General features: G+C 44.5%; 1 protein-coding gene and 2 pseudogenes across 1 annotated transcript in view; all 3 read left to right on the plus strand.

Annotated features, from left to right (window-relative positions):
* Positions 1-12,393: 12,393 nt before the first annotated feature.
* LOC100341514 (ATP-dependent RNA helicase DDX18 pseudogene) lies at positions 12,394-13,847 on the plus strand (annotated as a pseudogene).
* TMPRSS12 (transmembrane serine protease 12) overlaps positions 12,691-14,713 on the plus strand; it is a 122,171-nt gene continuing 120,148 nt past the window's right edge. Inside the window, exon 1 of the mRNA XM_051846297.2 lies at positions 12,691-12,827. The gene's annotated coding sequence lies outside the window, so the exon portion shown is untranslated. The remainder of the gene's footprint in view (positions 12,828-14,713) is intronic.
* LOC138844489 (ATP-dependent RNA helicase DDX18 pseudogene) lies at positions 13,857-14,706 on the plus strand (annotated as a pseudogene).

The following is a 14,713-nucleotide window of genomic DNA, read 5'->3' on the forward strand; positions in this document are numbered from 1 at the left end:
ACTGGGACTCAAACCAGCACTTCGATATGGGATGTCAGCATTTCAAGTAGCAGCTTAATCCATAGTGTTGCAATGCTGGTATCCCCTTCCCCCAAATATTTTTTTGAAAAGGCATTTCATTCTCTAAGAAATTTCATGTAATGGGGGAGGGGTCACAAAACACTAAATAACTGACCAAAGAAGTTGACTGTGGTTTAGATCCTAACATTAAAGCGTGTATTCACATTTTAGATATCTGCTTTCCTGGAGTTTAGGAACAAATTGAAGTAGACATCTTTAAGCTTGATTCACAAGACGTACTGCTCAGCCTCCTAGTCCAAGTCTTTCAACTTCTTCAGTGAGAAAATCTCATGGTAGCAGTTAAGTACAAGATAATCGTAATGGGGTGGGCATTGTGGTATAGTGGGCAAAGCCTCCATCTGCAGTGCTGACATCCCATCTGGGCATCAGTTCGAGTCTCAGCTGCTCCACTTCTGACCCAGCTCTCTGCTATGGCCTGGGAAAGCAGTGGAAGATGGCCCAAGTCCTTGGGCTCCTGCGCTCACATGGGTGACCTGGAAGAAACTCCAGGCTCCTAGCTTTGGGTTGGCCCAGCTCCAGCTGTTGCAGCCATTTGGAGAGTGAACCAGTGGATAGAAGAGCCCTCTCTTTCTCTCTCTGCCTCTGTCTCTACCTCTCTGAAACTCTGCCTTTCAAACAAATACATCTTTAAAAAAAGATAATATTTCTGAATACTATTTAGTAGCTATCCAACAATATAAAAGCATATTGCTAGAATTATTTTTATGCACTTTTTTTTTTACTTTTTTTTTTTTTTTTTTGACAGGCAGAGTGGACAGTGAGAGAGAGAGACAGGGAGAGAAAGGTCTTCCTTTTGCCGTTGGTTCACCCTCCAATGGCCGCCGCTGCAGCCGGCGCACCGCGCTGATCCGATGGCAGGAGCCAGGATCCAGGTGCTTTTCCTGGTCTCCCATGGGGTGCAGGGCCCAAGCACCTGGGCCATCCTCCACTGCACTCCCTGGCCATAGCAGAGAGCTGGCCTGGAAGAGGGGCAACCGGGACAGAATCCGGCGCCCCAACCGGGACTAGAACCCGGTGTGCCGGCGCCGCAAGGTGGAGGATTAGCCTATTGAGCCACGGCGCCGGCTTTTTTTTTACTTTTAACAACGAACTTTGATATAGCTGAAACTGATGTTGATAAACACTACCAGTGGATACAGCAAATGGAGATGTTTCCAGACACATTAAGAGTGATTAAGAATAATGCCAATAAGCCGGCGCCGCGGCTCACTAGGCTAATCCTCCGCCTAGCGGCGCCGGCACACCGGGTTCTAGTCCCGGTCAGGGCGCCGGATTCTGTCCCGGTTGCCCCTCTTCCAGGCCAGCTCTCTGCTATGGCCAGGGAGTGCAGTGGACGATGGCCCAGGTGCTTGGGCCCTGCACCCCATGGGAGACCAGGAAAAGCACCTGGCTCCTGGCTCCTGCCATCGGATCAGCGTGGTGCGCCGGCCGCAGCGCGCCGGCCGTGGCGGCCATTGGAGGGTGAACCAACGGCAAAGGAAGACCTTTCTCTCTGTCTCTCTCTCACTGTCCACTCTGTCTGTCAAAAAAAAAAAAAAAAAAAAAAAAAAAAAAAAAAAAAAGCCAATATACTATCTAAAATTAGTGCATCTTTCCTTGAAGAAAAGAAACAAAAGTAAGTTTGCATTATAGTTTTTTTTTCCTTTTATTTTCTGTCTTTCTTTCTTTCTTTCTTTCTTTTTTTTTTTTATTTGACAGGTAGAGTTACAGACAGTGAGAGAAAGAGAGACAGAGAGAAAGGTCTTCCTTCCGTTGGTTCACTCCCCAAGTGGCTGCAACGGCTGGTGCTGTGCCAATCCGAAGCCAGGAGCCAGCTGCTTCCTCCTGGTCTCCCATGTGGTGCAGGGGCCAAGCACTTGGGCCATCCTCCACTGCCCTCCCAGGCCACAGCAGAGAGCTGGACTAGAAGAGGAGCAACAGGGACTATAACCGGTGCCCATATGGGATTCTGGCGCTGCAGGCAGAGGACTAACCAAGTGATTAACCAATCTGGCTGGAGCCACAGCACCAGCCCTGCATTATGGTTTTTCTAATGGCATTTGATCTTTCCTCAAAACATGGCTTGGTTGAGGTATAATTTGCATATCATAAAACTCATACATGTTGGGTGTACAATTAAATGATGTTTGATAAATTTATAGAGCTCTACAACAATCGCCCACAATCCGATTTCAAGACATTTCTCTCATCTCTTGTGCTCATTTTCAGCCAATTTCTGTTCTCTTTCATAGCCCCAAAGAACCACTAATTGTTTTTGGTCTCAATAAATTTATTCTTTATGGATATTTCATAAAAATGGAATCATGTGGTCATTTATGTCTGTTTTCTTTCAATTAGCAAAATGTTTCTGAGGTTTAGCCATGTTATAGGGTATATTACTAGCGTCTTCCTTTCTATTGTTAGTTGTATGTGGCTGTTTACACAGATTGCATTTTTTTAACTCATTTGGAATATTTCCACTTTTTGGTGTTTATGAATAACACTATTATAAAGCACATGTGTAAGTCTTTATGTGGACATATGTTTTCATTTGAGATAAATATCTATGAGTAGAATCGCTGAGTCATGGAGTGAATTTATGTTTAAGTTTTAAAAAATCGCCTACTGTTCCAAAGTGATTGCATCATTTTACATTCCCACTGCAATGTGGGAGTTTCAGTTTCTCTACTCCCTCAGCAACACTTGTTATTGTCTTTTTTTTTTTTTTTTTAAAGATTTTTATCTATTTATTTGAGAGGCAGAGTTACAGACAGAAGGAGAGAAAAAGAGAAAGGTCTTCCATAAACTGGTTCTCTTCCCAAATATCCTTAACAGCCGGAGCTGAGCTGATTTTAAGCCAGGAGCCAGGAGCTTCTTCTGGGTCTCTCATTTTGGTGCAGGGGCCTAAGCACTTGGGCCATCTTCTACTGCTTTCCCAGGCCATAGCAGAGAGCTGGATTGGAAGCGGAGCAGCCTAGACACGAACCAGTGCCCATAAGGGATGCCAGAACCATGGGCAGAGGCTTAGCCCACTATGCCACAGCACCAGCCCATTGTCTTTTTTTTTTATTATTATTATAGTTCTTATAGTATGAAGTGGTATCTCATCATAATTTTGGTTTGCATTTTGTAGAGACTAATGATGTTGCACCACTTTTCATGTGTTAAGTATTCCTACATATTTTTTTGGTGAAATGTCTAGTTAAATATTTGCTCATTTTTATTATTGAGATTGAAGATTTCTTTGTATCTTCTTTATCAGAAAAATAATTTGCAAATGTTTTTTCCCACTCTGTGGCTGGTTTTTATTTTCTTAGTGGTGCCTTTAATAAAAACTCCAAAGTATTTACTTTTGATGAAATCCAATCAACCTATTGAGTGTCTCATTTGTGAATAATGGTTTTAGCATTGTAGTTAGAACCTGTATTAGTCAGGGCTGACAGAAGCAGAACATGTAGAAATTTGTATATAATCCATATGCATATTCCATTATTACTGGAAAAATACTTTGTATGATTCTACTTTTAATATTGTTGAGACTTGTTTTCAAGCCTACCATGTGGTCTGTCATGGCGAATGTTCCATATGTACTTTTTTTTTTTTTTTTTTGACAGGCAGAGTGGACAGTGAGAGAGAGAGACAGAGAGAAAGGTCTTCCTTTGCCGTTGGTTCACCCTCCAATGGCCGCGGCCGGTGCATTGCGGCCGGCGCACCGCGCTGATCCGATGGCAGGAGTCTCCTGGTCTCCCATGGGGTGTAGGGCCCAAGCACTTGGGCCATCCTCCACTGCACTCCCTGGCCACAGCAGAGAGCTGGCCTGGAAGAGGGGCAACGGGGACAGAATCCGGCGCCCCGACTGGGACTAGAACCCGGTGTGCCGGCGCCTCAAGGCAGAGGATTAGCCTAGTGAGCCGCAGCGCCGGCCATCCATATGTACTTGTAATGAATATGTATTCTGCTGTTCTCAGGTATAGTGTTCTAAAATTGGTGTATAGTGTTCAAGTCTTCTATATCTTTTTTTTTTTTTTTTTTGACAGGCAGAATTAGACAGTGAGAGAGAGACAGACAGATAGGTCTTCCTTCCGTTGCTTCACCCCCAAAATGGCCGCTACGGCCGGCACGCTCTGCTGTTCTGAAGCCAGGAACCAGGTGCTTCCTCCTTGTCTCCCATGCGGGTGCAGGGCCCAAGCACTTGGGCCATCCTCCACTGCCTTCCCGAGCTACAGCAGAGAGCTGGACTGGAAGAGGAGTGACCTGGACAGAATCCGGTGCCCCAACTGGGACTAGAACCTGGGGTACCGGCGCAGAAGGCAGAGGATTAGCCTAGTGAGCCACGGTGCCAGCCAAGTCCTCTATATCTTTACTGATTCTGTAGATTTGTTCTACCTAAATTTAAAAAGATTTTATTTATTTAAAAGACAGGCAGAGTTACAGAGAGAGTGGGAGAGAGGGAGGAGGAGGAGAGAGAAAGATCTCCTATCTGCTGGTTTTCTCCTTAAATGTTCATAATGGCCAGGGCTGGGCTAGGCCAAATCCAGGAGCCTGGAACTCCACCCAGATCTCCAAAGCCAGTGGTAGGGACCCAAGTACTGGGCCATTTTCCACTGCTTCCCCTGGCACATTAACAGTGAGCTGGATCAGAAGTGGAACAGCTGGGACTACAACTGGTGCTCACATGGGATCCCCTCACCATAGGTGGTAATTTAACCTGCCATGCCAGGGCATAGGCCCCATGTTCTACCCATTATTTAGAGTGAGAAATTGAATTCCCCAAATATGATTGTTACCTATTTCTCCCTTTTAAAAAAAGATTTATTTATTTGAAAGGCAGAGTTGAGAGAGAGAAAGTATCTTCTATCTGCTTATGCACTCCCCAGATGGCCACAATAGCCAGGGCAGGGCCAGGCTGAGGCCAGGAGCCAGAAGCTTCATCCAGATCTCCCTTGTGGGTGGCAGGGGCCCAAATACTTGGGTTATTTTCCATTACTTTTCCCAGGCCAATAGTAGGGAATTGGATTCAAAGTGGAGCTTCTGGGACATGAATGTGTACCCAAATGGGATGCTGGCATAATATAGAAGCTTAATCTACTATACCACAATGCTGGCCCCTATTTTTCCTTTTAATTTTTAGAAGATTCTATTTTTATTTATTTGAAAGACAGAGGTAGACAGAGAGAGAGAGAGAGAGAGAGAGGTCTTCCATTTGCTGATTCATTCCCCAAAAGGCCACGATGGCCAGAGCTGAGCCAATCTGAAGCTAGGAGCCAGGAGCTTCTTCTGGATCTCCCACGTGGGTATAGGGGCCCAAGCACTTGGGCCATCTTCTACTGCTTTCCCAGGCACATTAGCAGGGAGCTGTATTGGAAGTGGAGCACCCAGGACTTGAAACCGGCACCCATGTGGGATGCTGGCAGTACAAGCTGGGGCTTTAACTCACTGTACCACAGTGCTGGCCCTCCCTTTAATTTTGTTAAAACACTTTTTGTATTTTGGGGCTTTGTTATGTTATGTATATGTTTATAATCATATCTTGCTATCAAATTAATTCTCATTGTCTCTAGAATCATTTATGTGTTGACATCTATTTTGTCAGGTAATTAGTATTGTTTCTTCAGGTCCTGTGTGTTCATGTGCTCAAAGTATATCTTTTTCTATCATTTTATACTTCCAATTTATTTGTGTCTTTGAATTCAAGGTATCACCTGTAGTTAGATTTGGGGGGATTTCTTTCTTTCTTTTTTTAATTTATTTATTTATTTGCAAGTCAGAGTTAAACAGAGAGAGAGGAGAGGCAGAGAGGCAGAGAGACAGATCTGATGGTTCACTCCCCAATTGGCTGCAACGGCTGGAGCTGCGCTGATCCGAAGGCAGGAGCCAGGAGCTTCCTCCGGGTCTGCAATGTGTGTGCAGGGGCCCAAGGACTTGGGCCATCTTCCACTGCTTTCCCAGGCCACAGCAGAGAGCTGGATTGGAAGTGGAGCAACCGGGACTAGAACTGGTGCCCATATGGGATGCTGGTGCTTCAGGCCAGGGCATTAACCTACTGAGCCACAGCACCGGCCCCGAGATTTTTTTCTTTCAATACAAGTCTGACAATCCAGGTCTTTACATGGGGTACCATTGATCCAAACACATGAGTCACTCCTTTCTTAAAATTTATTCATTCACTTATTGTAACATTTTTTATTAATATAAAGACAACAGATTTCATATTTTTCATAGTTACAGTTCTAAGAAGATAACCATACTTCCTTCCCTTCCTTCCTCCCTCAATCCCCCTTCTTTTCTTTACTTTTCCTCCTTCAATTTTTGAAGACCGTACTTTCAGTTTGCTATATAATCACAGGCTTAATGTACCACAAACCAAATTGCTCTGCAAGTAAAAAAGTAGAATTGTTTTTTTTTTTTGGGGGGGGGGGGATTGCTGAGTTTCACATTCAGCCATTCTTAAAGTCTTTTGTCTGTTGATTTATAGCCCTTTTGAAAGAGCCAAAGGATTTTTTTTTTCACTTTTTAAAATTTAAGGTACACAAGTTTCATGTACTTCATATATACAGATTTAGGAACATAGTGATATTACCAACACTACCCTCTCTTCCACCCACGCACCCACCCTTCTTCCTCTTCCCTCTCCTATTCTACTCTTTTTTTTTTTTTTAAAGATTTTATTTATTTATTTGACAGGTAGAGTTACAGACAGTGAGAGAGAGAAAGAGAGAAAGGTCTTCTCTCCGTTGGTTCACTCCCCAAGTGGCTGCAATGGCCAGAGCTGTACTGATCTGAAGCCAGGAGCCAGCTGCTTCCTCCTGGTCTCCCATGTGGGTGCAGGGGCCCAAGCACTTGGGCCATCCTCCACTGCTTTCCCAGGCCACAGCAGAGAGCTGGATCGGAAGAGGAGCAGCCGAGACGAGAACCGGCGCCCATATGGGATGCCGGCACCATAGGTGGAGGATTAACCCACTGTGCCACGGTGCCAGCCACTCTTATTCCACTCTTTTTTTTTTTTTTTGACAGGCAGAGTGGACAGTGAGAGAGAGAGACAGAGAGAGAAAGGTCTTCCTTTGCCGTTGGTTCACCCTCCAATGGCCGCCGCAGCTGGCGCACCACGCTGATCCGATGGCAGGAGCCAGGAGCCAGGTGCTTTTCCTGGTCTCCCATGGGGTGCAGGGCCCAAGCACCTGGGCCATCCTCCACTGCACTCCCGGGCCACAGCAGAGGGCTGGCCTGGAAGAGGGGCAACCGGGACAGAATCTGGCGCCCCGACCGGGACTAGAACCCGGTGTGCTGGCGCCGCTAGGCGGAGGATTAGCCTAGTGAGCCGCGGCGCCGGCCTCTTACTCCACTCTTAAACCACATTTGCTAGCCAAAGTAGAAAAAGACTCAGGAACACAAAACACAAAACTGAAAGGACCATGCATGCCCCAAATCAGAGAAAGTTTGGGTTTACATTATATCTAAATCCAAAGTTGTAAGTAAAATTAGTTAAAGTCACTCCTAAGATCATCTCCTTGACTCTGAAAGCAGACATTCTAGGCAACTGTAAGAAAACAGTCATTCTCTTAAAAACAATACTGTTTGTTTTAGAGTGAGTTTTTTTTTAAATCTATATTTTTGAAATGCAGAGTGACAGAAGAAGAAAGACACAGAAGAAGAGAAATATCTTATACCCACTGGTTCACTCCCCAAATGGCCACAAAGGACAGGGCTGGGTTGGGCCAAAGCCAGGAACCTGAAACTCTATCTGGGATTTCCATGTGGATGACAGGGATCCAAGACCTTGGGACATTCTCTGCTATAGTCCCATTACATTGGCAAGGGGCTTGATCAGAAGCAGGGCATCTGGGACTCAAAACAGCACTCTGCATTGGGCTGCCAAGTCACAAGTGGTGGCTTAATCTGATCAACATTCAACTGACAGTTATGTGTTAATTTAGTCTAAATTCTTTAGGCTTAAACATAGAGAATAGCACAAAAGAAGAAATGCAATCTCTGTTTTATGTGTTTTTACCCAATATGTAGAGATGCTGTAAGAAAACCTGGAAAGAAAGAATTACAAAGCGACCTGCAACAGTGATGCTTTATAACCAGAACAGGTGATTGCTGATTCATTTACAACAAAAACAAAGGTTTCAGAAATTCAATACATACTACAGGAATGCACAAGCACTGGAGTGTTCAATAAATTGGAAAAGAGTGCTATTAAATATGTATCATCAATGGTATCAAATCTTTCTAAAGCCTTGGGTGCCCTAAGTGATGAATCAAAAGTTGCTAACACCCCAGGGAACAGTATGTTTATAGAGAGATATCAAACTGAAAGAGAGCTCTCCCAAAGGATGATTAAAGACCTCAGCAGGCCGGCGCCGTGGCTCAATAGGCTAATCCTCCACCTTGCGGCGCCGGCACACCGGGTTCTAGTCCCGGTCGGGGCGCCGGATTCTGTCCCGGTTGCCCCTCTTCCAGGCCAGCTCTCTGCTGTGGCCCGGGAGTGCAGTGGAGGATGGCCCAGGTGCTTGGGCCCTGCACCCCATGGGAGACCAGGAAAAGCACCTGGATCCTGGCTCCTGCCATCGGATCAGCGCGGTGCACCGGCTGCAGCGGCGGCCATTGGAGGGTGAACCAACGGCAAAGGAAGACCTTTCTCTCTCTGTCTCTCTCTCTCACTGTCCACTCTGCCTGTCAAAAATAAAAAAAATAAAAAAATAAAAAAATAAATTTACAAAAAAAAAAAAAAAGACCTCAGCAAACAAATGAGATGCTGCAATGAAAACTCGCAGAGGCAGATGGAAACTACAAACTGATTCAGTACAAATATGTCACTGCCCACATCCATGACCACGACCAGAGCTGGTGTCACAGACAACAGTATTTTAGTCAAAGAATTTGAACATATCAGCTATAAGTCCAAATTAAATGAGCTTCAAGCCTCTGGGATAAATGGGGACTCTGCTTTTCCATATATAGCCCCAGTTGAGATAACCCCAGATTTATCTAAACAATGTTCTCTACTGAAGAAAAACAAAAAAAGGTTTTCTGTGCCTTTTGAAGATACTATTGAAGACGAAATATACTTGCAGAAATATGACAGAATTCCAAATAGGACTAGTCCTAAGGGACAGTACACAAAAGATCCACATGACAAAGAGCCCTCTGGATCAAATTTAAGCGAGCCTAAAAGTGGACAGAGTATGCCAGAGGTCAACAGTTATGACACTAAAATACAAGTCACGGAAAACAACAGAAAAGAAATGAAACCATTTTATGAAGTGAAACTAAACTCACTCATAGAATTAAAAAGCCAGCATTTGCCATCTGAAACAAAGAGCCAGGACAGCAAAAGTGGAACAGTTACTACTTGGGAGCATCCCAGAAAATTAAAAACTCAACCTTTGTTAAAGAAAAGGCCCATTTTAAAGAAGGAGAAAACATCTGATGAGTACATAATAGAGACCCAAACTTCCTTGACATTGGATGAATCCCAGTTACACCACAGGAAAAATTCCATAGGATCCCAGAGATTTTTCCTGACACTGTGCAGTCCCTGCCAAGTACCCCTCCCACCCCGACCCAGTCCTCAGCCCATGGGGTCCTTCCCGTTTACCCACAGCCCCTGGGAAAGCACCACACTCTTAGTGCTGAGCCGTCTAAGGGTCCTCCAACTCCCTGGCCAACTCCAGGACTGAAGGCCCCTCTCACACCCAGGTGGCCTCTTAAATCTGGAGTCCTGCCCATCACTCAAAAGACTCCCAGTCTCCGGGCTCCTGTGTCTTCTGGGCAATCCTTTGCACCCAGGGCCTCGTTGATCCCTGGAGGGCTCTTGTCTGGGCAGCCTCAGGCACTCCAGCCTCCTGTTCCCACTGAGCAATCTCGCCCTGTCAGGCCCCTTCTGCCACTGGGCAGCCTGTGACCCCGTCAGCTCTCCCTGGGCAAGTTGCCCCCTTGGGGATCCCTCCCACCTCTGGACATCTGCCCGTGTTGTGGAATCCCTCCACCCCTGGGAAGCCTCAGAAAGGTGTGCCCTATTCCACCAGGAAGAAAAGATAGACGTTCATGTCTTTGAAAGACCAACCATCATAAGTCCAATCTATTACTTCAGACTTCAAGACAACTCATGCTCCTCTTATTACTAAGAACACCCAAGTATCCGAGGTCTCTGACACTTTTGGAGAATCACAAGGTTAGAAATGAGTCCTAGCTCACCAGTCACATTACTCCAATATCCCCAACACCTTACAATGATGCTGGGTCCCTTCATATGCTAAGAAAGCCTAGAACCTCACCACTTCCTCTTAGTACTCAATTACCCCAAACAACACAGGTATCAGCTTCTCAAAGGGAGAAGAAATCTCAATCCCCCCCACTCCCCGTAGACAAACCTTGAATAATAACTCAGTTTCGGGGGGAGGAAATCAAGATGCTGGTACCCCCTTTCTCTTCCCAAGATCTTGAAAAGTTATGTTTTAATAATATTAATAATTCACTAGTGACCACAGGGCATATCTCATTGTTTACAAATCCTCATCTAGAAACAAGGCTATTCATCCTCCTTACATTTGTTCTCACTCTCTTAGCCAATGTCATTTATATTAATAATTTGACCTAATTCCTAAGAAATGTTTTCTTATGTGCTTTCCATTTATAATAATTTACATTGTTAGAACTGCAAACACCTTATTTAATTCTCTACAATTCTTTGAGGTAAGATGATGTCATCCATTTAATTATTTGGAAGGGAGAGAGATACAGATATCTCACTGCCTACAACAGCTGGGCCTGAGCAAGGCCTACACCAGGAGGTGGGAACTCATACCAGGTCTCCCATGTGAGTGGCTGGAACCCCAACTACTTGGGCTGTTACTTACTGCTTCCCAGGGTGCCTATTAGCAGGAAGCTGGAATCAGGAGCAAACAAGGACTCAAATCCAGACACTCTGATATGGAATGTGAGTATCCCAAGAGGTATCTCAACTGCTGCACTGAATGTTTGCTTCCATGTCACCACTACTATGAACAAAGTTCTAGAGGTACTAACCAATTCACGGGCAAGAGACACAGATTGGATGTTTAAAAATTGGAAAATCTAGATGCAATAAATGTTATTTGTAGCTGAGATAACACATCTCAACAACTCAAGAAAATAAACTGAAAGCCTTTAACGTGTTTGCATACAGTAAGGTGGCTACACGCATAATTGAAATATTTAAATAAACAGTTCAAGTATCATATAAGAAGACTTCATTTGTGGTATTACCAGGAAATACCCATGAAATACTCATTAAATACCAGAAGGTACTCATGAAAGAATACGCAAGAGGCTGGATGAAAACTTTAAAATGCTCCTGCCCCCCCCGCCCAAAGGCTGAAGAAAAAGACAGATTACTACATTCTTGGGTAGGAAGACCGTATTAGTTGAGTTCTGCTTTACTGTTTCAACAAAAGACACCAAAATCCTAAAGCTTACTTAGTGATCATTGCAACTAATCCATCACTGCCTTGCAGGGAGGGAGCTTCACTGTATTCTCTCACAGGGACAAGGCTAAGCAGAAAGATATCACAGGCTATCATACCAGAAGAAAAGGACATTCTAGAGGGTCTCAAACCAATGACAAGCTCAGCATGGAAACAACACATACCAGTTCTGCTCGCATCTCACTGGCAACTGGGGGGAAACAGCGATAATAACTATCCCAGAGACTCAGCACCATAAAAATACAACCACCACTTGGAACACTCACATTTCATGTTGCAAGGACTGGGTTTGCGTCTTGGTCTTTCTCTCAGTTCAACCTCTGTTATAATGTGCACCTGGGAAACTGCAAATGATGGCTCAAGTAGTTGAGTCCCTGCCATCCACATGAATTGAGTTCTGTGCTCCTGACTTCAGCCAGGCCCAGTCTCTACCATTGTGGGAATTTGGAGAGAGAATCAGTATGTGGGAGGCTTTCTCTCTCCCCACCACCATCTCTCCTACAACTAAAGTACATATTTTTTAAAGAATAAAACTACAATCAATAACACAGAAATGAAGAGCCTCATCAATATACTGATCAAGAAAATAATAGAAAGTCCATGAGAGGATCCAAATAACACAAGAGTGTATGACAAAGATGAAATAAAATCAGTAGAGTGAAATTTGTTTGATTTATTGAGTAGAATTGATGGTGGTGGGGCCAGTGTGGTGATGCAACAGGTTGACCTGCCTACTGAATTAAAGGTGACACTTTTTATAATTGTGTCACGTGTCTTAACATATCACTTTTTTAAGATGATGTTCTTGTCTCATAAGGTAATTGTTTGTACACAGGCATATTTGAAAGGAGAGGTGCATCTCTGACAACATGTCTCACCTGCTGATGAAACTCCTGCACATGAAGATCGAGAAGTAGCAGTGAAACCTGAGCTCCAGGAGGCCTCCGCTGTGAGCCTGTTGGAACTCAACCCAGAGGTGAGGAGACCTGAAGAAGCAGGTGGAGAACTTAAGAACTCCCTACAATAATTTGTGAATGTGGGCTTGTCAGGATCCCAAAATGGAGCCATGACTAAAGAAAAAGGAGAAAAGTAGAAGTTAAAAAAAGCTATGCCCCTCTGAAATCTGCCATATTAACCAATGGAAAAGCAGCAACAGGGTCTCCCGATCCTGATTCAGAGAGAAGAGTGGTCAGTTATGCTGGGCCTGATAGAAGAAAAGCAGGAATTGAAGAAGGCAGAGAGGTTCCTACAGAGAGCAAAAAGAGTGTGGAGACACCAGACATTGAGGATGGCAACAAGGTAGGTCCTACCCTGCCCCTGGGACTGTCAGCTATTGAGGATACTTCCTTTACTTCTCTAACTCATCTTATCAATGAAAACACTCTGAAGGCAATAACAGAAATGGGCTTTATAATCATGACTAAAAATCAACATAAAGATGTCAGGTAATTCTGGAAGGCAGAGATCTAGCAGCTGCAAAAACCAGGCAGTGGCAAAAACCCAGTGTTTCTCCTCCCTGCAGTTCAACTTATTAAGTTAAAGTTCATGGTGAGAATGGAACAGGAGTCCTTATTCTGTCACCTTCTAGAGAACTGGCCAAGCAATCATTTGGTATTCTTAAGGAGATAGCAACTCACCACACACACACACACACACACACACACACACACACACACTGGGTGGCAGTAACAGATCTGTTGAAGTGAAAAAACTCGCCAATGGGATCAACATCATTGTAGTCACTTCAGGTTGGCTCCTGGACCATATGCAGAATACTCCAGTTTTATGTATAAAAGCCTGCAGTGTCTGGTTATTGAGGAGGCTCATCTTGGGTGTTGGTTTGAAGAGGAATCAAAAGAAATTATTAGACTTGCCATCATGCAGACAAACCATGCTCTTTTCCACCACACAAGCTCAAACAGTTGAAGACCTAGGAAGGATTTCTCTGAAAAAGTGCTGTATGCTGATGTTAGCCGGCGCCGTGGCTCAATAGGCTAATCCTCTGCCTTGCGGCGCCGGCACACCAGGTTCTAGTCCCGGTTGGGGGGCCGGATTCTGTCCCGGTTGCCCCTCTTCCAGGCCAGCTCTCTGCTGTGGCCAGGCAGTGCAGTGGTGGATGGCCCAAGTGCTTGTACCCTGCACCCCATGGGAGACCAGGATAAGCACCTGGCTCCTGCCTTTGGATCAGTATGGTGCGCCGGCCACAGCGCGCTGGCCGTGGCCATTGGAGGGTGAACCAATGGCAAAGGAAGACCTTTCTCTCTGACTCTTTCTCTCCACTGTCCACTCTGCCTATCCAAAAAAAAAAAAAAAAAAAAAAAAAAAAAAAAAAAAAAAAAGCTGTGTGCTGATGTTAATGATGATAAAGACAATACAACAGTGGATGGTCTTGAGCAGGGATATGCTGTTTGTCCTTCAGAAAAGGCATTTCTTCAGCTCTTTACATTCCCTGGGAAGAATGGAAAGAAGAAATGGATGATTGTCTTTTCACCCTATTAGTCCATTAAATACAAATTTGAGCTGCTGAATTACATTGACTTGTGTGTCTTAGATAATAATGTAAACCAGAAGCAAAATAAACAAATGACCACATTCTTCCAGTTTGCAGTGCAAACTCAGGGATATTCCTGTGTACAAATGTGGCAGCGAGAGGGCTGGATTATCCTGAAGTTGACTAGACTGTTCAGTATGACCTTCCAGATGCCCTAAGGAATATATACGTTGTGTAGGAGAACAGCCAGGGGCCTATACAGGCGAGGGCAAGCCTTGCCTATTTTTACTGAGAAGGACTGGGTTTCCATCACTACTTCAAGCAGTCCAAGGTTCCATTAAGTAAATTTGACAGACATTTCGTGGTCTAAAATTTCTGACTTTAAAAAAAAAAAACTTACATTGTTCATACGTCAACCCAGGAAGCATACAAGTCTTACATATGATCTTATGACTCCCATCATCTGAAACATCTTTAATGTTAGTAACTTACATTTGCCTCAGGTTGCACTGACTTTTGGTTTCACTGTGCCTCCTTTTTGTCAGAATGTGGACAGCAATGAGGGCAAGCATAAAAAGAGGAGGCAGCAGTAGACTGAGCTACCAGAAAACCTGGAGAGTTCAGAAGTACATAATCTCCAAAAACATTGGCAAGAAATCACCTGACCATAGGCAGTCCTCTCGCTGAACACAAC

The sequence above is a fragment of the Oryctolagus cuniculus genome, chromosome 11 (genome assembly GCF_964237555.1).
Source record: "Oryctolagus cuniculus chromosome 11, mOryCun1.1, whole genome shotgun sequence".
Taxonomy (NCBI): Eukaryota; Metazoa; Chordata; class Mammalia; order Lagomorpha; family Leporidae; genus Oryctolagus; species Oryctolagus cuniculus.